Here is a 25,966-nt window from a genome sequence, read left to right on the forward strand (position 1 = left end):
GCTGGTTCCTTGTACCTATAACATAGTTTTTGTAACTTGGCGCACAGTGTGAGCAAAACGTGCCACTGGACAGATCTGTTCACATCAGAATATTGTACTTGTCCCAAGGACATTTGTGTAATCTCAACTGTCATTTGCACATCTTGCCAACTAAAAATCCATCCAGTTTTAAGCGAAGTTCAAAGATTCATCAAAAAGGAAAATAAGATAGGAACAAAATTCGTTTTATTAATTGAATCAATTGTTGTGGGGTGTGCTTCTGCTGGCCCCTGGGACTGAAATTTACCCTGGATTTCAGGACATGTGGCGTAAAATTTTACTGTTTTTAACTAAAACCCAGCCCAGGCTCTGATGTGGTTGTTGATTGAATTGCTTATCAGCAGATACTTAATTGTCACCAACATGTTTTGAAGTACGTTGTTTTTCATTATGGAAGGGGATAACATAGATGTAAAGCCCTGCTTTCCTTATGAGCACCGATAAAATCACATTCCCTAAATGGAATGTGAGAGAGGCTGCTCTTGAAGATAAGTGATAATCTAGACAATAGAGAGCAGTAGATCTAATTTTCTGGACTTCGCACAGCATTTGATAAGCTACCACTTGGGAAATGATTAGTTAACCTGTAGAAGATTGGGATTAGTAGAGGAAATAGATGGTGAGTAGGGAAGGGACAACAGCATGGAGCTTTTATGTAAGGGAGTTGCTAGTGGAGCATGCCAAGGTGTCTGCTGGTTCAAAACTAATCTATTTAGTATTTTTGTTTGTGATTTTTGGGTGGGTGGGGGGAAATGACAGCATGATGATGATGCTTGTTGAGGCATAGCTGGGAAAGCATAATTAAGGCCAAAAGTGACCATAATTTTAAGCAGGTAGAATAAGACGACTTAAACCCTTATATGTAAGGTGCTCCTGTTGCACAGAAGACGAGTGGAGAAAGACCACATACGTTAGGTAATGAAAAGACGATTCCAAAATACAGAACTGACGCAATGAAATATTAGGTTGCACTGAGCAAAATGTTAATTGTACAAGGTATTATACTGGCTGTTGCACTTACCAGCCATTTGAGCAGGAAAGTGATAGAAGCAGCAGTGAAATCAAGAAAGGAGATATATACTTTATGAAGACTTAAAGCTCACCCACGTAGTGTAGCAGCATTGTACAGGCAGAGGTGCCCAAGCTGGCTGTGAACTCAACCACATTGACAGAGCAATTGGCTTTCTTGGGCCTAGTAGGAGTGCGGAGGTAAGAACGTTATTAAGTTCTTAGCTGAGAACCAAGTAGAAGCAAAGCAGATTAATGACAGAACCTGGGAACTACAGTATAAATCTCCTGCAAATCTAAGTCAGCTGTTTTAGATTTATGTCCCCTCCCCCCTGCCTCCTGTTGTGTGTCTCCTGCTTATGACAGGGAGGCTACTGATGTTACTTCTGTGCAAAAGCAATTAAAATAATTTTAGCAGTTCTGACAATTATGACTTCAGTGCTTGTTTGCTTTGCTTTACAAACAAATGATCTGCATTATCTATGGTACTGACCATCCAAGTATCCCATTGTATAAGTGATTTGTATAAATAATTAAAAGCTGGGATTCACCATGGTATCTGCAACAATGGGCTTGTTTTCTGCAACTTGATAGGAAAGATTTGATTTACATCTGCTCTGGGTATTTTATTCCCTATCTTATTAAAGCTTACAACTTAGATATACCATAGTTTTTTTATGGGGAACCTTGCCAAACATTTTCAGATGAAGAGAAATTTTCTCCAATTAAGAGATAGTATCAGTGGAATAGAGCGTTGTCACAGGATAATGGTCTCCTGCTGCTTTGTTAAATGCCAAGGTAAACCTGAGGCATTTATCAGAAATTAATGTCAAAGCAAAGTCGAGAGGTTTATCTTGAAAGGTGGAAACACTGAGCCTGTGAAAATGTTCTATTAGAAAATAGTCTGTATTTCCCTGTGTGTGTTGTGTTTCCTCCACTCCCATTTATGCTTGGAATTAAGCAAATACCGTGTCTGCCTCCCAAAACAAATATCAGCTTTCTCTTAGAGATACAGCAGCACATTATACTAACTTTAAGCTGAAGATGAGTAGTTCTATTATTTTGCAAGTATAGATGAACTTTAACAGTGCATCCCATTGCAATGAGCCTAACTAGGGCTTTAATTCTGTTTGGCTTCACACAGCCGTGATTCAAAATACTGAATCCAAAAGTCAACTGAAGGAAAAGGGAAGTTTGAACTTAAACATGTGGGTCCCTCAAAGCAGATATGTAAATCTGCTTTGGGCTTGCTCTGTTATCAGGATAGGTGTTGAGGGAAAAAGAAGGAACAGAAGTGTAGGTCCATAACCAGGAAAAATACAACAAAATGTCATATGGGACAGAAATAAGCTTTAGTGCTCTGCTCTCATATATGCTTCTCACAGACACTGAATCAAGTTTGTCAGCTTACTGCCTGTGAAAAACCAACAATTTTGCTAGTGTCACAGGGTGGCCTCTGCTTTTTAAGCCCTACATTAACAATATCAAATCGATCTTAATAGGTGCTCACTAACGATTGTATTAATATAGTCCAGAAATATGCATGAATTTTGATAATTGTCTTCAATTTTTCTCCTGCAGTAAAACCCAAAATACAAATATCTAATACAAATATCTGGAGTTCTTGATTTCTCTCCCTCTTTTCTTCTTTTTTTTTTGTAGCAGTAGTTGCTCTCTCACCCCTTCCCTTCACTTACAGTGATGTATGAAAAAGGGCAATGAGGAGTTATTTTTCTTTGTCATTTAATTTTAACTCAATCATATTGTTTAAAAATTATGCAAAACCCTCATGAAATGAATGCTGTCAAATTTCTACATAGTCCAGAGATTAGTAGAAAGGTATTAATCTGGTGATCAACAGAGTTATTTCCTTGATATTTAAAAATAGAAACTGTTTTTAGCAATGAGTAGATAACTTTGTATTATTTGCAGACCATATATTACTTTTAGTAAGAATCTAAAGGTGAAAATCACTGTAGAGAGAGAAGTGAAGCAGAGTTGATTGCTTTCTATTGTCCTACTCTTGGAGACTAGAAAAATATACACATGCTGACAAGTCTAAGAAGAAATCAATTCAATCTTTAAAACTGCTTTTTCTTTGCCTGACTTATTCAGGGTAAATATTTTTCATCTGGGAATGTTCTGTGTCCCTTTAAAAATTAAGGTGACCCTAGGCCTCACTGTAAATCTGAATGGTCTCAAAACAGGAGGCACAGCCCTTGCACTGCAGGTTTGTCCAGACTCTAAAACAAAAACCAAACCAAATCAACCAACCAAAAAATCACTTTCCTTGTCTGTATTGTCAGCATATTCTGCCCTATATTCATTTTAGATAACTGTTCACCATTTTGGGGCCCTGGTAGTTATTATTCCAGTTTACAAAGAATCTGAAAAGAGATCCAAGTGTATTGTGAGATTTTTTTTTTTATTTTTATTTTTTCTTATTTTCCCCTTCTTTCAGACTAGAGAGATTCATTTCAGGGCTGATCTCAGAAGACTAGATAGTAGGTTATACGGCAGCATACCCTGTTTCATCAGTCATGCTGGATTATATCACGTTAGCTGTTTATATAAATTCATTTTATTTTCTGAGGTTTACTGAAGTATGAGACAGGAATCTGTTCCATGAATATCTAGAAAGTGCCAGCAGCAGACAGTTCTCTGCCACCAAAAAGCGTGGATCCTTTTCTTTTAAGACCGGGTAGGGTTGGGAGAAAAAGCAGTGATAAAATAGTGATCATAACAAATTAGCATGTAATAGTAAATCCTTTTCAGAAAAGATGTATGTGATCCTGCAGCATTCCTAGGTATGGCAGATATCCCAGCCTAGCAGTCAGTTCAGCTCCCCATTGTACTCCCCAACATCACCAATCTAATGGGTACGAGGTGAGATAGGGATGGGATTTGTGTGGTGTAGTAGTGCAGCGTGGTGCAGGAGCATGGGTAGTATCAGGTGACAGCCTAACATGAACTAGCAGCCCTTCCTGGAAAGGAGGAGGGGAATATGTACTTGTGCAGTTATATTTATAAATAATCCATTCTTGATCCATTTTTCTTAAAAAATAATCTGCAGGAACAGAAGTGTGTTAGTAAAAGGGTTCATTGAAACACACTTTAACCTAATTTGTTCTTACCTCTGACTCATATCAGAGAGTCAGTGAGGTGTCTCCAGAACCTCAGAATATTGTGCAAAAGAGAAACAGTTTGGCCTGGTGGAATCACACTATATGAGAACATGGAATGGTCTTCTGAGATTTTTATTTTCTTTTGTGAAGATAGTTCAGATTTCCCTTGTTTCTCACTGATGAAATGTTGCTGTTCTGGAAGTCGCACTGGATGTTGGTTAATAAATTAAATGCAACTTTTTTTTTTTTTTTTTTTTTAAGTGAAATAAAAAACACTTCAGGATGGGAAAATGAGAAAGTGATTCACCTCTTTCCCTGTTTTTAGTCCTAGAAACAGGGTGGAGTAAATGGTGGCAACTTAAGTCTCTGTGGAAAGTTATGAAAAAAATACTGAGATGAAAAAAAACAGCTTCTTGTCACTTTATTCCCCTTTTGGTGTGTACTCAAATTGTATATTCAGATAGAAGCTTAACCAACCTATGAGCTGAGCCAGGGAAGTATTTTGCTGGGCAAAAGCCAGAAATATTAGCTGTTGCCAAATCAGTCTCAACAAGTAATAAACTGGATCTAGCTATGTTTTTCAGTGTAGGATGTTTTTTGATAAAATTAATTCCAGTATCATTGAGAGGAATTACTTGGCAATGTGAAACCATAATCCTGTAAGCAAAAGCAGATGAAAACAATGCCATTCTTCAATAATGGTTGTGCAGTATTTTACATTTTGAAAATATTCTTTCAGGGTCTTGACAGAAATGGGATGTATGCTTTGTGAAAATACAAACTCAATACAAACTTCTGGAAAGAGGTGGTAGTGGTGAAGTAGGAGAAAACCAAGACCCACTGCAAATTTTTATGAAGAAATGAACAGAACTGGATGGGAAGACACACTACCATTAATAGATGCACTTATACATGTTTATTTTTAGGGGCAGCTTTTGCAGGCTTTGAAAAGATGTTCCAAGGTTCACCTGCAACGTCCAGATAAAACAACAAGCAGAGCAGCACTTCACTGTAGGGTAGTTGTGATCTGGCTTTATATCACTGGCAGATTGTGCTTCAAATCAGAAATCTAAGTGGAAAAAAGCAGGAATTGAAAACTAAGTCTTCTGTATCTCAGTGAAGGCTCCTTTAGGTTATAAAAATGAATCTAGAATTTCTGATGTTGAACATTATTTAGCCTTCTTAGAGCAAAGTCGAGTTGTTAGGATGAACAGGAAATTGTGTGGATGGGAAAAGCATTTCGTAGCTCTGGGATCTTTTTGCTAGTTTATCATAGCAACAGTGCACTGAAGTAGATGCATTTCTGGAAATGAATCACTGAAGCAGTATCAAGGATCTAGGGAACAATACTTTAACTCTGAGAATTGGTTCTAGTTGCGATATGGTTCATCTCTTCTACCTATGAAAGTATTGCTATTTATTTCTTTTGGGCCGTGTTCTCTGCTGTTAGGTCTAGGAGTTTGGTGGACTTGAGTTTGAACTTGTAATCCAATGAGTTTCAAGGTAAAATTTAGAATGTGTATATATAGAGACATAATAATAATTCTAGGTTACTTGCCTAAATCAGGAAAAACCGTGTAACCACTGTGTCTATGAGCTGAAGTTGGTATGGACATAATGGTGTGAACAGTATGTCATTCACAAACTACTAGAAGTAAGTATAGTATGGCAGTAAAAATATACTATGAAGTAGTTACACTGTCAAATCTCCAATTATAAAGACATATCAGAGGGAAGAGAGTTGTAACCCATTACACTACCGCACATCCCCAAGGGTGATATCACAGTGAGGCTGAATACTGACTACTTACAGCAATTTCTACTGGCTTCAATGGTTCATGGCAAAGAGATGAATATCAGAAGCCCCAATAATAGACTTTCTTGCCTAGGTTTCTATTTATAATGAAATTCTGTTCAGATTAGTGGAAAGAAAGTACATTCAAAGAAGAAAGAGTAAAAACTAAATAGAATTGCCACAGGATTTATTTTTTGCTTTAACTAGTAGATTATTATTAAAAATGTGTATTGATTTGCAATTTGCCCCGATACTTGAAACTGATAAAAGTGTAAACTACTGCTTCAATTTAATAGCTTTATTAGAGCTGAGGCTGGGTAGAGTTATGTGGGGTCACTTTTTGCCTGGGGTTGCCTATCGGTTTTCAGCAGAAGAAAAGAATAAGAATGAAGCACTGACAGATCCCATCTGGGCTCCCTGAGACAGCTGGTTTCAATACAGTCTGTCTAAAGCCAGAATTGTGTCTTCAGTTGCTTTTGTTGGCATATCACAATAGTTTAATGTTTTGAGATAACACCTACAGAATGGGCTGAGTCGATACTGTGTTAGTAGCAACATTTCTCATGAATTAGAGAAATATTAGGTATTTGTATGCCGGTTAGGCTGTGTGGAGTTAAGGTGTGTGTGTACAAATATAAGTACATAGCCTTACTAAGTGTTATGAATTCACAAATTAAGGCAAAACTAGGAGTAATTAGAAGGTTTCTTTTGGGCTCAGCTATGTTTTCAGCTATGTTTTCCTAGTAGGAGGTTGAATGGGCAGTACGTGGTCTTAATTTGGGCATTTAAGTATCGTATATTAATGCTTATTTTAGCATGGTTTATAAACATACTGCATCGGTTGCATTTTTATTTAAATGCTGGATTCTGGTATTATGTGTCAGAAGGGCAGCAGAAACATCTGAAAAAAGATATAGGGATCTGAGACTTTTTTTGCTGTGGCTCTTTTTCCTAGAAATCACATATTTGCATTTAACTTGCCTTTTGGCTTTGTGTGAAGTGGTATTGATCATATCTAATGTTGTCCTTAGTCCTTCCCTAATTGTTATAGCTGTTCTTGAAGAATTTTAAATTTCTCCTGCCTGAAAGCTTCAGTAAGTAGTGTGTCCAATGTATAGGGTGCAGAATGAAAATAAAATATAGCAAGCAACTGCAACTGCACAGGGGTTAGGACTCATTTTGGGAGAACTGAAATTGAAGTCTAATGTGGGGAGAAAATAGCAGACTGGGAAAATGGCCATATTCCCTGAGGAACTTCAGTGTAGCAATTGAGAAAAAAATACTATGAGATTTCTAATGTACATGCAAATGCACACATCAGTATTGGTCCCTGAATCCTCTTCAGCTGAAATCTTATTTTGCAAAAATTAAGTTGCCTTCTGCCAGGAAAAATTACTGTTTGTCATTTATTCCAAGAGACTGCCTTATCTTCTGTGATCAGTTCACTACATTTGCAATATGGAAACAACATATTCCCATTAATGCAGGCATTCACTTCCATCTCCATAAGACTCATGAAGCACACTACTCTAAATTTAGAAGTGCTTGCCTTTCCCTCCTGCCCCCCTTCTTCAATTTCTTTTTTAAATGATGTAGTTAGATAGCTAAGATTGATTCTATAATCAAACCCAGCCTGTAAGATGACATTCACTTTGTGAATAGATAGCTTATCCACCTCCTCCCCTAATGTTCAGATGTACAGCAGAGAACAGTAATTCTTTCAGTCTCTTCTTTGCTCCCCTCTTTTCTTTTTTTTTTTTTTTTTTTTTTTTTTTAAAGGTGGTTACCCTCAATGTTATACAGAGAACATGAATTACTTGCAGGAGAGTATGTGCGTCTGCCTGGTTTTGCTTAAAATTAGCTATTGCATCCTGCTGAGTGGAAATAAAATTTAAACTGCATTGTAACGGTCACTTAGGAGAAGACCCAAGTCTAGGACTTGTAACAAATGCGGGATACTCCACACATTTGTTTTCCAGGGTATTGGACAATGCCAGAATTCCCCTGCCCCCCCATCTGGCTCACCAGAAGATTTTCCTTTTGTTCCTGACATGCTTATAGGCCATGAACTTGCACCCTTGTTCTTTAATTGCAATGCATTTTGGGGAAATGAAGGTTGAAAGATGGTAATGTGTGTGTATAGTGAACATGTAGGAATGCCATCGTCCTTTAATAGGAGCTCTGGAAACAATGGGAGATGCCCTAAAATTAGTGTTGAAATGAATGGTAGGACCAGGAAAGGTTAGAAAACTTCTGTCTGGAGATAGATTTCACTAAGAGTTAACTGAAGTTTGACTTGAACAACTTCTGCAATTGTGCCTTTATGCTGTATATATAATAATTATTATAATTTAAATAGTGTTAAAATGAACCATTTGAGCTGATAGTAGGCAGTCTACAAAGGAAACTTTCAGATAAATGTGCAACATACGTTCTCTTATATTTGTGACATAGTGTTTTGTTCTGGGCATTTTATGGTATGTTCCAGAGCCTGTTAGAGTGGAAAACGATGCCTGTTGTAACTAACTCCCATGTCTTTGTGTTAAATCACCCTTCCTTTCCCAGGTCTCCAAGCAACAGTATCTTAAAGATGAAATATTCATTTCTGAAACCTAATTTAATTTCAGAGTTGCCTGAGCTGCAGAGCTTATCAGTTCATGGAATCCACAAAATTCAATGAATTAACAACTCTTTTCCATAGATGGAAGGTTATTTTTAATTTTTTTCAGGATCTTGTTAAAAGGTGTCTTTTGAATTTAACCTTGGTTTGGCTGGCTGTGATTTACTCATTTGTGGTATAGGGACTAATAAGAAAAACTAGAAGTAATAATCTGCACATCAATAAATGCATGGCATTGTTGCTTTATAATGGCTATTAGCAGCCCTGAACAGTACCGAGCCATAAATAAACGGAGGTTAAAGCATTTTAAAGCTATGCTTCAGTTTTTTTGTTTTGTTTTGTTTTGGTTTTGTTTTTGTTTTTTTAATTCAGATTTTTAGAAAATATATACTGTTCAGAGCCTTAATATTATCTAAGATTATTTATCTGGGTGTAAAATAATAATAATGAATGTGCAGGATCTCAGAAAGGTTGATCTTTGGAAATTCTATAATAAAATGAGCTAAGGTGAGCTTTCTGGAACATCTGAAGATGCTTCCTTTATTCATATGAACTTTCAACCTGTCAGTTGGATGCCCGTTCTTCGGATGTTTACACAGTTTTGCAAGTGAGAGTCTTTTGACAATTCTCAAATTAAGGTATGAACATGGCTGTGTTATTTCCTGCCTCACACTAAATAAACAATGGTTGGAGATGGACCACTTTGATACATCTTGGAGGTTTTTACCCAAAGCTAGGATTTAGCCATTAGCATACGCAAGTGATTCTGTGATAAATTAAGAACTGCAGTCGTACATTGCAACTATTGTATCTTCCTGAAAACACAGAACAGAAGCTCCCCCTTGCACACCTGAGCTTATACCTTGTTTTCCTGCTGGTCTGGCCCTGTGCTGCCTGTGCAGGCAACATGCTGGAATCTGTCCTGGAGTCACCATGGGTGGAACAGCAGTTGTCCTCCATGGGTGTCTACTGATGATATGCCTTATGAAGTAGATACAGTAAACTCTGCTACTGGTAGCCTTCTTGAGAAAAGGTAAAAATGGATGCTGGACAGCATGCAATGTGTACCATAGTCTTTTCATTGCTCTGCTCTATACAGCTTCCACTGAGGATATTTGGATTTCCACAAACTATCCAGCTAGAAATACTTTCTCCAAGGAGAGAATACCCTAGAGAATTGCTTAATTCTCTTATAGCCATATTGCAGAGCACATGTACATGGAACTTGTGCATCTCTAATGTCAGCCCAAACATAAATAACTGCTGCTGATGGTCACAATTGTTGGCTAAAACCTGAATCTTTTGCCAGGTGAACAAAAATTACTTCTTAGCCACAATTGAGCACCCTCATGTTCCAAAAAACTTTAATGTTTACTAAATAATTTCTATCTTTCTGTACTTAAAGTGTGTGTGTGCATATATATATATATTATTTTTTTTTTCTGCTGATGTAAAAACATCATATACATGAGAATTTGTAGATATTTCAAAATATTTTTCCAGGAATGGTAGTGGGAGTTCTTAGAATGAATTTGCATTTCAGGGCAAATTTTCAGTGTTTACTATGGTTCATAAATGTCAGTGACACAATCATGTTTTTCAGCAAGAGAAATTACAAGCCCTAATTCAAGCATGCCTCATCATTTAGTGGCTATGCTGCTTCCTGCAAACAACTAGGCAGAACAAACTGGCATGTGTAAGAAAGCAAGCAGAAAGTGCTATGAAGACATGTTATTTTCTGCATGGTTTATATAAAACTCTGATGGTGTCTACATTTTTTCTATTTATAATAAAAAGATGCTTGGGTTGTTTATGAATATTTTAAAAACCAGAAAATGAACACACTTTCCAAGACTGGTGATTTACAACTAAATCAACCTAAATATAAATCATATTGCAAAATAATAACCTATTTTTACAAGCTAAATGACTTTTCTTGACTCACATGCTTAAGAAAAGCCAGAAAACAGATGAGTAGCAATTCTCTGTGAAGGGTAGAAAACAGTACTTCTCCTTTGGGAAGTGGGGAGCTTCAGCACTTGGCAATATAGTGTCAGATTATTGTCCCCTTTATTTCATTATTTGGTTAATTTTGGAATTGTAGGTAGTTCTAACTTTCATAACTTTCCTTTCTATTACTTGTGCTGTGATTTAACAAAGTTGCAGCCCTAAAACTTTAAGGTTAAACACCTCTAAAAAAGTACACTTAAAATCTAACAAAAATCTATCTGTAATAGACTTCCTCACTGTTGTGTAAGACATCTCTTTACAGTAGTCTTCTCTCTAAAGAAACAAAGAAATCTAACTGTGATAAAATATGATCCCAAAGGAAAAGGTCATTTCTGGAGGGCACGAGTGATTTTGGATTATATAAGGTACAGTTGTTGAAGAAGAATCCTGAGTTCTATTCTTTAATCCACACCAAAAAACCTCTTATCTTGGTTCTTTTTGAACTTTGTGGATTTCTTTCCAACACCAGGAAGGTAGTAGAGAAGACCTCAATGAAGAATGAACTTCCCATAGGTGTCTGTGTGGATTTTTCTGCATTCTAAAATTGATTTATTTCTTTTTTCCTAAAATCTCAAATGCTGGTGAGGTGGCTGGAGAGAAGGGTGTATGTGAGAGGGTGCAGAAGGAGAGTGAAATGCTAGCATACATCTTCCTGTTCTGCATGACCTACCCGCTGCAGGATTTTTCTCTTAACTTGTTCAAGTCTAATAAAATTGATTCTGAAATAAACGTTTTTTATTTTATTTTATTTTTTTTTCAGTCTTTTCAGTCTTGGGGACCCTGCTACAAGGGGAGGGTCTAAGCTTGTCTGTTCTATCGCTATAGTGGTAGCAGGGTGGTGTGGAACTGCAGGTAGCTCTGTGCTGGAAGTTTGAACCTGCTGGAAGTGAGCAAATATCTTTCAGATACTTGCAATTTTCATTTAAATTGCATGGGGAGGGGAAGCAGGAGACTTTGTCTGAATTAAGACAAGGTTCAGTTCCAGAGGGTGACTGTGGACCTGTTGTGGAGAGTAGTGATTCCTGTTCTTTCAGGAATGATGAAATCAATCTCAGGTGGTGCAGTTGCTGATCAGCATACAGATACTGATAGTGCTCTGGGAAAAAATACAACACAGTAAAAATAACCAGAGTAAGCTCATGACAAACACTAATAATAAAACTGAAATAACTTCTTGATTATTTTTCACAGCTACATGTCTGAATTATTCTGGTGTGTTGCGATCTTTTTGAATATGCTTTAAAAGAGACCTCTGGATCAGAAAAACTTTTAACTATTGAGTAATTTATTTCTTTCAGAAGATAGGTTGGCCAATGGGTGTTTCCCTTCCCTTGAAATTTTATAATTAGAGGAAGAAAATGGCTTAGAACAAATTGTTGTTTCCGTTGGTATGTTCCTGCCCATCAATGGGGTCTTGCCAGTCCAGTGCAGACTGGAACTCTCCCACTGCTACAGCATGTCTTCTAGCCAGGAGCCAGCTCCAGAAGCAGCCTTGTCTAGGTGTGGATGCTCTCTGATAACAGGTAGTGAAGACTATTAGAAAGCTTAGACTATGCTTTATGGCAATAATATGCAGCACATAAGAAGTAAATGCCATACAGAATCATTTTTGCTGATGAGTGAGACCTGACTAAAGCAGGAATCTAATAGCAAATCATAGAGAAAGCAAAAGTAATTAGCATGGTAGCCACTCCCTTTCTTATTGGCTCACCTTCAATTTATCAATGCGTTTGCTGATCATATTTCTTGTTCCTAGCAACGGGCTGTTTATATATGTTTGGAAACATTTTCTCATTCACATTAATAATGAAAAGTAACATTTGATTCCCTGGGCACTTTTTCAGCTCAGGCTCTGAAACCGAACCTAATTACCAATGCTGCATTACAAAGTGGAGCCTTTTCTGCTTAGGGAATGGTACAGACATTAATGAGAGCTGCTTTTTTATTTTCTTTCAGTTTTCCTACACATTATGTTTAGACTGTTCAATATGCCACTCCTTGCCTTAAAGTAGCAGTCCAAAACAAATAGCAAAATATTTTTGCCCTTCATTTTTTTAGTTGACTTTTTTTTTCTAGAGAAAATAAAATGTTTTAATTTGACTTCACTGTCATATGGCTAGTTAGCAACCTGAGATTTCAGTGAAATGTCCTTTGTTGAAGATTTAGAAAAACAATCAGTGTGCAGCAAATATTGATATGACTCTTAATGGTAATTTAGCTGATTAATATCCTTTCATGCTGTTTTGCATGAAAGGATATTTTGCAGCATGAAAAAGTGTTTTAATGAACACCAACAACAAAGAATGTACCAGGTGTGTTACCAAGAAACAATCTCTAGAGTAATTTAATTAATCAAAGCATTGCATGGAGCAATTATGAGCAACCTTGTGTAAGTGGCAGTGGTACATGATCTTTGATTTAAAATTGGTCTTAAAGAAAGACATCATGGCTTAATAACTATGATTTACCAGTCAGAGAAAAGACCTTTATATTTTTTCAGGAGGTATTTTTTGTTGTTGTTGTTTTGTTTTGGGAAAAATAACTTAGGTAGAAAGGAAGAAAGGAATTACTAATGATTTTGAGTGCTGCTAATTGAATGGATCAAAAACTCACTAGTCTATTGAGTACGTTACAGAATAATATTTCTTCAGTGCTTTCAGAATGTCTCGTGTATGTTATGAGAGTGGAGTATGCTTCTTAGAGCTTCAGCTTTGCATACTTTTTTTGGTGGGCTAAAGCTGCTCCTGCTGATGAGAAGACATTTCTGATCAGTCTCAGGTAACAACTTACCACACATATGCAATGGTAAAGCCAAACTTAGCCTGAGCTGCTTTGTGGGAGCATTTTGGTGGAGAAGAGGTGTGTTCCCTTCAGTTGCCTGACATGGAAACAAGAACGAAGCACTGGGGAAGAAGGAAGGGACTTGGTTGGTGCTGTAATTGGGAAAGGTTGGGCAAGGCTTACCTGAAGAGACAGAAACAGATACACTGCCGGACTAATATTGCAAACGAGAGAATCAAATCTGGACATCGTAGGTGTGCTTGGACTAGAATCCACCGTGGTCTAGGTTGACTTTGGCGAAGTTTCTTTATATATATATATATGTGTGTGTGTGTGTGAATATATATATATATATATATATATTTCATATAATGTATACAAGACTTATTAAAATTAACTAGTAGAGTAACTCTAATTTTTGTCAAGTAAGTTTTTTTTTTAGCTCTAAGGCTGCATTTATCACTGGCTTTTGTTTTAATGTTACATTTCTGCCTGTATCTTTTCTAAAGAGCCATGGCATTAGAGGTAGTGCTCAAGGTTTTAAATGTCCACAACATATAGTTAAACATTAGGTTTTTGCATTGCCTCCTCATATACTCTGTGCACTGAGGAAAAATAACAGCAGAAAATGTTCTGAACTATGTTTTATGTGGTTCTTTCTTAAGCCTCTTGAAAGAAATAGAGCTTGAAGTTTTGTCTGGAAGTCCAGCTATTATACCTTGCTATTTTAGTATATAAAACTTGTGGTTTTTAACATCATTCATGTAGAAGCCCAGAGGAATAGAGTAGCAATAAAGTATTTCCCATGGCTCTTAATTTCCTTCTTAAAGCAGACCTTTATGCAAGTTGCAAATCAGACCACTGTAATACCTGTGGAGAAAGTGGAACTTCATCATGTGTTGAAATTTAATATTAAAAACAAGTTTAAATCCTCCTGTTTCTACCAATGTTCTTAAAGAGGTTCTGAAACTTTGGATAAGATTTGCTTGCCTCCAAGAGCTGGATCTTTAATACAAAAGGATCAAAGAACTTACAAATAGCATGAAAATGTTCTAAGTTCCTCAGTGAAGAGAAAGCTCAAAGACTGTTTCGTTTGCCCTGGCACCTCCACAGTTCACAGCCTTTAGGTGAAAGAGTTTTTACTTCCTTCCATAGGTGGTCTTTAAACCTCCTACACCTAGAGGCAGCAGTTACTAATACTGCTCTTCCTCTGCTGACAGTAGATCGTGCCTCAGCATTTACACTGAGGTATGGCTATACCTTTCCCTTTTTAAAGACCATAGATTTCTATCCTTTACTTATAAGGTAGGAACATACATTTGCATACAACTTGGGGTTGAAGTGCACTATAACAGCTATAACTACACCATAACCTACCAGTATTTCAAGCGTATAAAAGCATATTTCTGACTCAGATCGCAGGAGCATTAATTATAGATTAAGGCTTCCAAACTGTCAGTCACTTCTGAATTTCTACATAGAAGTATTCAATACATACTTGCACAGAGTACGTTGTTCTCACCCAGTCTTTCCCCCCATCCTGTTTTGTGCCCTGATAACATGTGATGGGATGGTGTCTGTCCTCTGTAGAACTTGTAAGACTGCAACTCTTTGCTATTGCTCTTCAGGGATTGCAGGGGTTGTTTCACCCCTTCCTGTTTTAATTATTGTTCCTAAGTTTGTGTGTGTGGAGGGAGGGTGGGGGCGGGGGGGTGTTAGTGGAAGAGGTAAAAGAGATGTGTAGAAACTTCAGACTTTTTGATTGGCTCTGGTAGTTGCTTTTGCTGGAACAGACTGCATCTGACAATAGTAAATCAGATTGAGCAGTGAGAATTTGACCAGTGGAGGGTGCTCTCCTGATCACAGCCATGACTTGGGTGAGAGGCTGGGTTTGGTCACTGTACCATGTAGCCAAGGGGACTGCCACTGATCTGTTTCCGCTGGGAGGAGAACAAGTAATGGCTTTCAAGTAGAGCTAGGTAGGTTTTGGTGTTAGGCACTGCATAACAGAGCTGACTCAAGACATCTCACTTTTGAGGCATTATCACTGGATAAAATAATTGTGTATTAACACATGGCCCGATAAGTTTATAAGTTTAAAAGTAAGAAAACTTTCCATACCCATACCTCAGGGTTAATCAACCATCTGTCAGGAAAATGTGACTACTACAGCTGACGCATTACAGTTCTTTATGTTTTTTAAAAACAGCCTATTGAGAAACCTAGGACTGCTACTGCTTCTGTCATAAGCTACTTTCTCTTCCTACCTGTCCCAAGCTTTTTTTTTGGTGATGTTTCTTTTAGAGGGGGAGCAATATTTCTCTCTATATACGTAGAATATTAACATGGAATAAAATGTCCTCTATTTAAAAGAGAAATAATTAAAAATCACTGATTGCAAATTATTGCTAAGACTAGAGGCAGATGTCAGGGATTGACTATGCTTTTACAATGCACTTTCATGTTTGAAGGAGTGTGCTATTTCATTCTAGCTATAGGGCATCTCTCTCCAGGGCCAAAGTCAGAATTGCTGTTCACCTCCCAGTAAGTGCCTCTAGAATGAACCTAGAGAAGGTTTTTGGATTAAGTGCTCAATCCAAAGTAAAACAAAACCGTAGAGGTTTTCTTCACATAAAAACATATGATTTCTGTACAAAGAGAAGGGCTAAGTCCTTCCTGGAATTTGGGACAGGAGGAAAAGCCCAAGTTATGAACAAAGCCTTTCACACTATGGATGCCCATCTCGCTCTGGATTACAGATCTGCTTTGGTGTTACACCATCCCCACAGCTTGGTGAAAGGCAGGGAGCACAGGGTTGCTTCTGGTTTCCTTTTGCAAAAAAAGAGTAGACAAAGAACATACTGAGTTACAGATATGCCCCATGATTTGGAAATAATTCAGGTATTCAAAAAACACATAAGTTACTATAGCTCTTACCCTCTTAGAATGATTATGATTACTGTAGCTGAAAATGCTGCAGTTACAGCTGTGGATTTCCCATCCCCAAACAGGTTCAAGGGATGGATGGGGCTTTTTGCAGCCTGGTTTAGTGGGAGGTGTCCTGCTCATGGCAGGGGCCTTGAATTATGTGATCTTTAAGGTCTCTCCAAGCCCAAACTAGTCTGTGAATGGATATTATTTTTTTCAGCCATGAAAGGCCACTGTTGCATCACCAGCACAACACTACTACTTTGTCCACCATGTTGATCAAGGGACCCTGACTTTCTCCAATAAGCATGTGAAAAATAAAATCCTGCAAGAGAAACTTTTATCTCCTTTCTTTTTGTTTGGTATATTGCAGAGGATCAAGGCTTTTTTTTTTTTTTTTTTTTTTTTTTTTTTTTTTTTTTTTGAATAGGGTTGTTTGCTGGCATGCCATATGAGTGAATTTGTTTCATCAAACATTCCTAAATAATCTACAAATGAAAAATCAATACTACAGAGGGCTGAGAAAATTGTTTAAAGCAATACCCATTCAGGATATTCACTTAGTGTGAGAATGTTTCAGAGAATGTGGGCCCAAAACAGCTCAAGGGCAAAAATAAGCATGGTGTTGTAGAAGTAACTTCAGTGCATGTGCACCTTACTGACCCCTAACAAAACATGAAAAAATTGAACTAGTAAACCTGACTATACTCTTGGTGTCATGTATTGAAGCTTCTAGAACACTTGCCATTTAATTAATTAATTAATTAATTAGTCTTCTGAAAGGCCAGACCTTGCTTCAGATATTTAAATTAGAAAGAGCTAAAGCTCACAAGCTCTTGAAGGTTCAAGGCAGAGCCAGAAATGGGATCTGGGTTTACTTCTGTGTGCGGTGGTGTGGTGTGGTTTGGTTTTGATTTTATTAGTGTTTCCTTCCTAATTCCCTGTTACACTTCAAGAGGAGAGCCTGAAAAGTGGGGGAGAAGCCAAAGGCTGTACTTGAGACGTGTGACAAGAGTCTGCAATGAACAATTTTTTTCTGTTAGGTGGTTGTTGCACACGAGTATTGGGCCTACCATAGCATTAGCCTGCCGCAGTTTCACTTGCGTTCATCTATAAAAATCAAAGCATACATAGGAGGTGGTGCTTATGTAATTAATGCATTTGTCCCTAAGTTTAAAAAACAAGCATGTACTTTATATCCTTCTGTACTGGCCATCTCTTCAAGTGCACATAGCCTCATAATGATTCTATGAGTGTGCTGAAGTACTGTACATAAAACTTATTTTGTACTAAACATAGAAGCTGAAGCGTTACACATATTTGGCATACAGTAGCGCATTTCTCTATGGTTCTGAAGGCTTATGTTTGATAATTTGATAAGCATGTGAAACCTAATAAAGTCTAATTAACATTGTGTAATAAAATGTACAGTAAGTACTGTTTGTATATCTCACTGACAAAGAGGACACTTTATGTCGTAATGTGTGAACAGTTAGCTACATGCGTGCTAAATGTTGCTTTTAATTAAACAATAAAGACTGTAACAACCTTTATTGTATTGTTGTAAATTTTGATGTGGTACAACAATTTGATTCCTTAAGAATTAATTGCCTAGGAGTGTGTTTAAGTAATATTGATTATGCTGGTGCCTCATGTTGATCTGTGATACTTAACCCAACATTTAAAATATCTTTTTTCCATTATACATTTGTGATGCAAGAATAAAAGCAAAGTACAAAACAAATAGGCACTTGAATTCTAATAGCAATAAGCAATAAATGTCAGGCATCTGGAAATTATGGTTGCAATTTCATCACAGTACACTTTGTTCTTCTATTATGCCTGCATGAATTTTGCTACAGGCGAAATCTATTACAGATAACAGTTAAGAACCTTTCTAATCTACACAGATAGTCATGGAAAAATGCTAGAAAACTAAATGTTAGAAAATGTAATATTGCCAAGTAACACTGACGTTCAGAAAATAACGTGATCATGTTTAGAGCTCCAGAGAATTTTTTTAGATCATTTTGAAACAGAAATTTCGGAGGTATTTGGTCCTGTTGAAGGGCACATAACTAATAATATGCAGCATATAGTTTTATGTGTTTGTGTACTGTATATAGATAGATATTTATCTTTATACTACGGGCTGGTTATTTTGCTTGTTTAATGATTGCTACCTGAAATAGCAATTACCAAGTCAGATTACACATTAGAAGCCAGTACTTTTCCATTGCTGATGCTTATATTTGAGTAGTAGCTGTTTCTGCTCCAGGTCATCTCTATTGCCTATGAAAATATTATATACTTTTATCATATATTATCATGGTTTGCAACTGTTTAACTGCTTTTGTGAAGACTTATGATGTGTTGATCAATTAATTCTGTCAAGTTCTAAAAATAAACTATTTTACATAGCATTTCATGCTGAAATACCATGTTCTAGACAGCCTAAATTCATCCTGGGTCTTTCTCAACTCAAGATATTCTATGATTCTGTGACATAGCTTCTGTCCTAACAGTCTTTAGGGCAAGTCTTATCAAAATACTTAATAGAAATAGGGGTGGAAGAGTTTTAAGGAACATGTTTGGAACAAGAATTGCTTTCACCTTTCAAAGCATGACTCAATGTCAATGAAATGGGTAGATGAGGGGAGAGCAGTGGATGTCATCTACCTTGACTTTAACAAGGCTTTCAATACTGTCTCCCATGACATCCTGATAGCAAAGCTGAGAAAGTGTGGGGTAGAGGAGTGGACAGTAAGGTGTGGGTTGAGAACTGGCTGACTGGCCGAGCTCACAGGGTGGTGATAGGTGGCACAGAGTCTGGCTGGAGGGCTGTGACTAGCGGTGTTCCCCAGGAGCCGGTGCTGGGTCCAGTCCTGTTCAACATCTTCACTGACGGCCTTGATGAGGGAATAGTGTCTGCCCTCAGCAAGTACGCTGATGACACAAAGCTGGGAGGAGTGGCTGACATGCCCGAAGACTGTGCTGCCATTCAGCGAGACCTGGACAGGCTGGAGAGATGGACAGGGAGAAACCAAATGAGGTTTAATAAGAGCAAGTGTAGAGTTCTGCACCTGGGAAGGAACAACCACATGTATTAGTACAGGCTGGGGGGCGACCCCCTGGAGAGGAGCTCTGAGGAGAAGGAGCTGGGGGTCCTGGTGGACAACAGGTTGACCATGAGCCAGCAGTGTGCCCTGATGGCCAAGAGGGCCAATGGGATCCTGGCATGCATTAAAAGGAGTGTGGCCAGCAGGTCAAGGGAGGTGATCCTCCCCCTCTACTCTGCCCTGGTCAGGCCTCACCTAGAGTACTGCGTCCAGTTCTGGGCTCCCCGGTACAAAAAAAGACAGGGATCTCCTGGAAAGAGTCCAGTGGAGGGCCACAAAGATGATACGGGGCCTGGAGCATCTTCCTTATGAGGAAAGGCTGAGAGACCTGGGTCTGTTCAGCCTGGAGAAAAGAAGACTGAGAAGGGATCTCATCAATGTGTATAAATACCTGAGGTGTGGGAGACAGAGGGATTTGGCCAACCTCTTTTCAGTGGCTTGTGGGGATGGGACAAGGGGTAATGGTCACAAGACAGAGCGTAGGAAGTTCTGCACCAACTTGAGATAGAACTTCTTCATTGTGAGGGTGACAGAGCACTGGAACAGGCTGCCCAGGGAGGTTGTGGAGTTTCATCTGGAGATATTTTAGGCCCTACCTGGGCAGCCTGCTCTAAGGAACCTGTTTTGGCATGGAGGTTGGACCCGATGACCTTTCAAGGTCCCTTCCAACCCCTTCAATTCTGTGATTCTGTGAAATTGAAGAACTGTGTATGTCTAAAATTTTAGTCCTATTCCGTTTATTTAGGAGAAAAAAAGCTTCAAAATAGGAGGTGCAAAATCACCTCTTCACTAGTAAAAGAAAAAAATTATTTCAAATTGAAAATTGAGATGTTTCTTTCATTGGTGTTGTAGCATCTGAATACTTCATTTATTCATTTCTTTCTAGAAACCAAAATAAATCAAAATGAATTGATCAATATAAACTAGCTTATGACCAGAATCTGGTTATCTGGTTCCACTTTTGCATGTTTCAGAGATGGGAAAATCTTTGTAACATTTTTTCCATGTTACACTTTTTGAGAAGAGTATTGTTCTATTCTGCTGTGAGAGTGTTTTTTTAGTTCTCTTTATCAATAACTTTTTTTTTTTAAATCTTTGTCTTTAACTGGTATGTCTGAAGCCACTAAAGTGTGCTTTTTATATTTAGAAATCTTTTCTTTGAATGGAGACACAGAATTTGGCTTTGGGAATGGGAAACTGCTGTAAGTGACGTGATTGACTGGGCAAAAATGGAAGTTCTCTTGTTGATTCCAGCAATGACCTGTAGATTTACTTACATGAAGAAGAAGAATCTGTCCTAGTTGTCCATGTAACTTGGCTAAAGCTGAGGATTTCTTCTCCCTTGAGTGGCTGGACTACGTATAGAAGCTAATGTACTTCTGTTCATAGTGACACTAGCTTTCATTGAGATTTACATGCAAACAGAGAACCATATTCAGTCTTTGAAATCTATGGATTGTAGGTCTATAAATCAGGAATTAAGCTGGCTATGGTACAGTAAGATTCTTCTTGGTTTCTTTAGTATTTCTTTGCAGCACTCTTGCTGATGGACACTTCGATACGATGATACAACTGATGAAGATGTCAGCCGCACTTACAAAAATTTCAACAGCCCACGTCTGTCCTCCCAAATGGTGTGAGCTAAACAGAAACTAAACAATCCTGGAAGAGAAAATGCACCTTTATATAAAGTGTAATCTCTTACAATACCTGTGGTGTCTTCTCATGAGTGTTCTTGTTCTGAAATGTATGATCAATCCGACTGAAGATATAGAAAAACACTTTCATATTTAATATTAGATGAACAAAGCATGCAAATGCCTTTGATGCCACTAGGGTTGCAAACCCTAGGGCTAGAATTTGTCATGATTGTGTGTATCTATGAATTTTTAAAAAGAAAAGAGGATGGATTCTGACTTACATGTGTAAGGAGGTTTCATATTTCTTTTTGTTGTTGTTTTGTTTTGAGATCACAATCAGACCTTAGTCTTTGGCATTATTTTAAGAAGAAGACAGTATATACATCATTAAGAACAAACAGAACCCTTTTTAAAGGCATGTGCTGTATTAAGCACTAAGTTAATATTCAGTTTGCAGCTGGTTATACATAGTAACTTTTATATTCAGATCAAATACTTATTTGAATAGAATTTATTCAGAATGGCATGCAAAGATCATCTCTTTGTATACTTAGTGGAATGTCATTTTGAATGAAAATGGTTTATCTGAATAAATTTGTTCATAATTTTGCTGATTATGGGCAGAAGTCTTGTATTTTCATGGAAATTTGGGGTACTGTAAGCCTTCTATCTCTGTTTGTTGAAGTTTTATATTTGGATTATTTAAAAATGCTAGATACTATAGTAAAATGCACAAAACACTTAAGGCAACATTTTTCATCAGACAGATTTCTCTCTCAATTCTCTGGTATGCGTCAAGAGCATTTTAAGTATTAGTAGTTTATTTATTAAAAAACAAAAAACAAAACAAAAAAAAAACTTTATTCCTAATAGTGTTCAGCATAGCCTTAGTTCAGTATTGAAGAATTTCCTACAGATCTATTCTTTGTATCATTATGACTTACTTGACCTGTTCTGAACCCAGTGACCCTTATTAGTGTCCTGCAGTTTCCTTTAGATACTCCCAATTCCTTGACGTTTCTTCAGTTTTGTTCTTTAGCTGTTTTTGAGCAGGTTGTAGATATTCATTCCTCTTCTCCCACAGAATTCTTGCCAGCCCAGGGTACATTTATTTCTTGCATTTTGTGCAGTGCAAGAGTTATCCAAGAACCCACAATGTTCTCCTTGTGGTTTCCTCACTGTTTTTCCTTTTTCCTATGATATATTCTGAGGCTCAGGTGAATATATGCCCACACTATTTGCAGTCACTGAGAAATTTTTTTTTGTTGCTTCGTGCCATACTGCTTTGAGTTTCCATTGATTCAGCGTTCTCCATCACAAATATGTGTCACCTTCCTGAAGGTACTCCTCAAATCTGTTTCTTTAAAGTTCTTTGCTAAAATCTGTTTTCCCCTACCTGCCTGTGTCCCGATTCTTCCATTTTGCCAAAAAATTTTAATCTTCTGTCTGCTTCTCCCATGTTGTTATTTCACACTGTCCATTCTTATCCTCCCTAAAATGAATCATGAGACTACAGCTATGTATTACTTAAGACCTCACCTTGTTCATGGGGAATTAGTATTCTCATGTTGGCACCCTGTTATGTTAAAGGATGGATCAAATGGAAGTTGTGTCCATTTGGATTACCTCTACCTTGGCTTTCAGTCCTTCAGACATTGGCTCTTTTCTATAGTTCCAGAGAAAACAGGTCCCACAAGCTGAGCCTGGCATCAGGGCTGACTTGGTGAGGACTTTCCCTGGAACACTCTGGATGTGAGAAGGTAATTGTAGCAAAGGCCTCATACTTTCTTATTGCTGAAGTAAATTCACATGTTGTATAAAGAAAATCAAAGCCACTTATATGTCCTAACTTGTCTAAAATTACCATTTTGCTGAGGTATTTCTGGCTCTCAGATTCTTGCCCCGCAAGGTCTTGGACTTAAGTTCTAGTACTAGTTTTGGAGGGGAATTGACAAGAAGTAGTGTGAAACTTATGGCTTGGGGCATGCAGACAAGAAGTATTTAAAAGGGGGAGGGGGGGGGGTGAACAGAGGGAAGGGGACACAAAAATGTACTTTGTTTTGTGTCTTTAAAAAAGCAATACCTTTTGTCCTCCTTGGAAAACCCTCCATAAACATTTCAATATTTCTAGGTTATTTAGATGAAACTTTCTGGCTAGGGGTTTAAACTCTTAAATATTTTAGTTTTCTTTGTTACATAAACCTTACCTGCAAAATGTGTCTGTTCTATTAAAGAAATCTGAAAATATAACATGAGCTGCAGATGTTTATGATTAACTTAAAACACTGATTTGAGCATAAACATAAGTCCCTGGTTTTTATAGGGTACAGGCAGTCTGGGATATGTGCTGTCTGGTGTACTCACCTATGTCTTATGTTGACTACATCAAGAGAAGTGCTGTTCAGTAATCTAATGTGGTCTTGACATTAGTTGAAAATATCACAGCCAATATGATACAAGTGAGAAAGACCAGATGCAAGAAACATGCAGGGTGGGATTTCTATGACTGCAGACATAACATAGGGCAACATAGGCCCCGCTCCATTTTGAAACTTGCAGTGCTCCTACAGTTCTGTTCTGGGCTTTCTAATGTCTCTTTATTTACTTATTTATTTATTTTTAACAATGAAAACAAACAACAACAACACTTTATGTGCATGTAACAGTCTGTGAAGTGAGGATAATGATATTGCTCTCCTTTGTAAAGCACTATGCAAGACTAAGGAAATGTTATAAATCGTTATTTAAGAAAGTTCTGCTGCTCTGACAGCATAGATAGACTGTCCTCCATTCAAATCACTACAATAGTGAGAAGGTTGCAAAATAATACAAACTTATCAATGAAGAGAAGCGTCCTGCTTCTAGATTGGTTTTTATGCATCTTTTCTGATCAGACTTGTATTCCTGGTCATTTTGGAGGGGGGGGGGGAAGATTATGGACTAACTGGGACTAACATGGAGTATTGACACATTGATTTTTTTTTTTCATTTGCAGCCATGGGAGGGGAAAAAATATGGAAGACTAAGATTCATTATTCATTTGCTGTCTGATCTATCCTTTTTACTTAAGTTTTATGTGTAGCAACAAGAATTTGGTGTGTTTAGAAAGGTTTGCACTCTGTCCATGTACCACATGTAGAAAAACATCATTTTAGGTGGGGAATGTGCCAATGATATATTTTCTCTTTTTTTGCTATGGATTCCTGGTTCTCTGCAGTGGAAGCTGTGACCTACTTAACACAAAAGAGATTGCTTAATGGTTACTGGTTGGTTGTCAGAGTTTTCTTTAAATATACATATCTATCATCGTTGATGCTTTGTAATAATAAATATCTCCATTTTTCCCCACTTGTCTGTTTAATATCACAAAGTGATGTATCATACTATAAAATGCGAAGTATTCAAGATAAGTTTGCTTTATCCTGATACTGACTAGCTGACATACAAGTGTGTGACAATAAGGGGTCAAATAATTAGGTATTAACAAATTTGTTATGTAATTGAGTTACAGAAAACATGTCTTTAACATAAATAGCCTTCTAAAGTTCCGGGAACAGCTGCCCAAAATGCCAGTGCACAAGAAGTGCTGCACAGAGATTCTGTGGAATAGTGTTCAGAGACATAACATGACCAAGGCAGTGCACAGATAACAGGAGGAATAACTGATATCTTGCTTTCATTGTGTCATCTTTATTCCTCTCCTGGTTGTGTGCTTTTTTCATCAAATCTAATAGCAGAGCTTTGCATTAGTAGAAAAGGGAACTATTTCTAATGCACGTAAACTCTGAATGAATATAATCTGAACATTTTATATTTTTGTCCACCAAATCATTATGAAACAGGGGTTATTTATGTGTGATATTCAGTCTTGTTATTATAAATTGAACATTTACAACTGGAGTTAGGAACATTGACCTGATAGTTTTAAAAATGACTTTACAGAATTAATGTATTTTGGTTATGCACTATTAAAGGAAATATTAAAGGGAAGAACCAATATATGAAACAATTATATACAAAATAAATCCTTTAAAGCTGTTATATATTTTTTTCAAAAGAGGTCATTTTTGGAATCCAAAAAGAGTAAAAGTAGTCTCTTTTGGTTGAATAGAGCCAGGAGCAAAGCAAGGTCATCATAAGATATCTTGAATGTATGATGTTAGCTAGCTGCTGTCCATGAATACTGAATAGATCATCTGCAAGTTTAGAATTAGGGTTCATTTTAAAGAAGTATCTAGCCCTTGAATAGATTTCCAAGACTCCTTCTAAGCTAATAAAATGTGGTGTTTGTTTAAAACCCTTCTGGCCTTCTTTAGGAGCCTCACTACAATGACAGAATCTGGATACATGCTCCTCCCAGGTCTGTCTGACTTGGGCTCTCATACACCACACACAGAAATTTGCAGTTAGGGTATTTGTGCTATTCTGTGAATGCACTAATTGCCTCCCCAGACTGTAATCTTGTGGACAGAGGAGAAAAAAGAAAAAAGTTTTCTTGTGTTGACTGTGTTCTTTCATGGCCATCTAATCATTTGTATTTTCCCTGAATCATGCTGATGTGTTTGCTGGGGAAGAGATGGAAACAATACACACTGTTTTACCCCTGTTACAAATAGACTCCTCTACACTCACATGAGCTGAACCCAACTGGCTAATCATTTCTGTCTACATTTCACTTCACGGAATGTTTGCATTTTTAGTGTGAATTAATTCCCAAATTCATTCTATTGAAAAGTCCTCTGTTTGAAAGGCAGCAAATGCCAATTATGAAGATATGCCTCCCTAGCCAATTAAAATGTGCAGGTGCAATAACTTTGCTATCAACAGCTTTGGTGTTTATCTAGAAAGTTTTATATCAAGAAATATTCTGAAATGGTATTGGGAAATTAGCCCATTAGAAA

This window comes from Netta rufina (genome assembly GCF_964035555.1).
Source record: "Netta rufina genome assembly, chromosome: 13".
Taxonomy (NCBI): domain Eukaryota; kingdom Metazoa; phylum Chordata; class Aves; order Anseriformes; family Anatidae; genus Netta; species Netta rufina.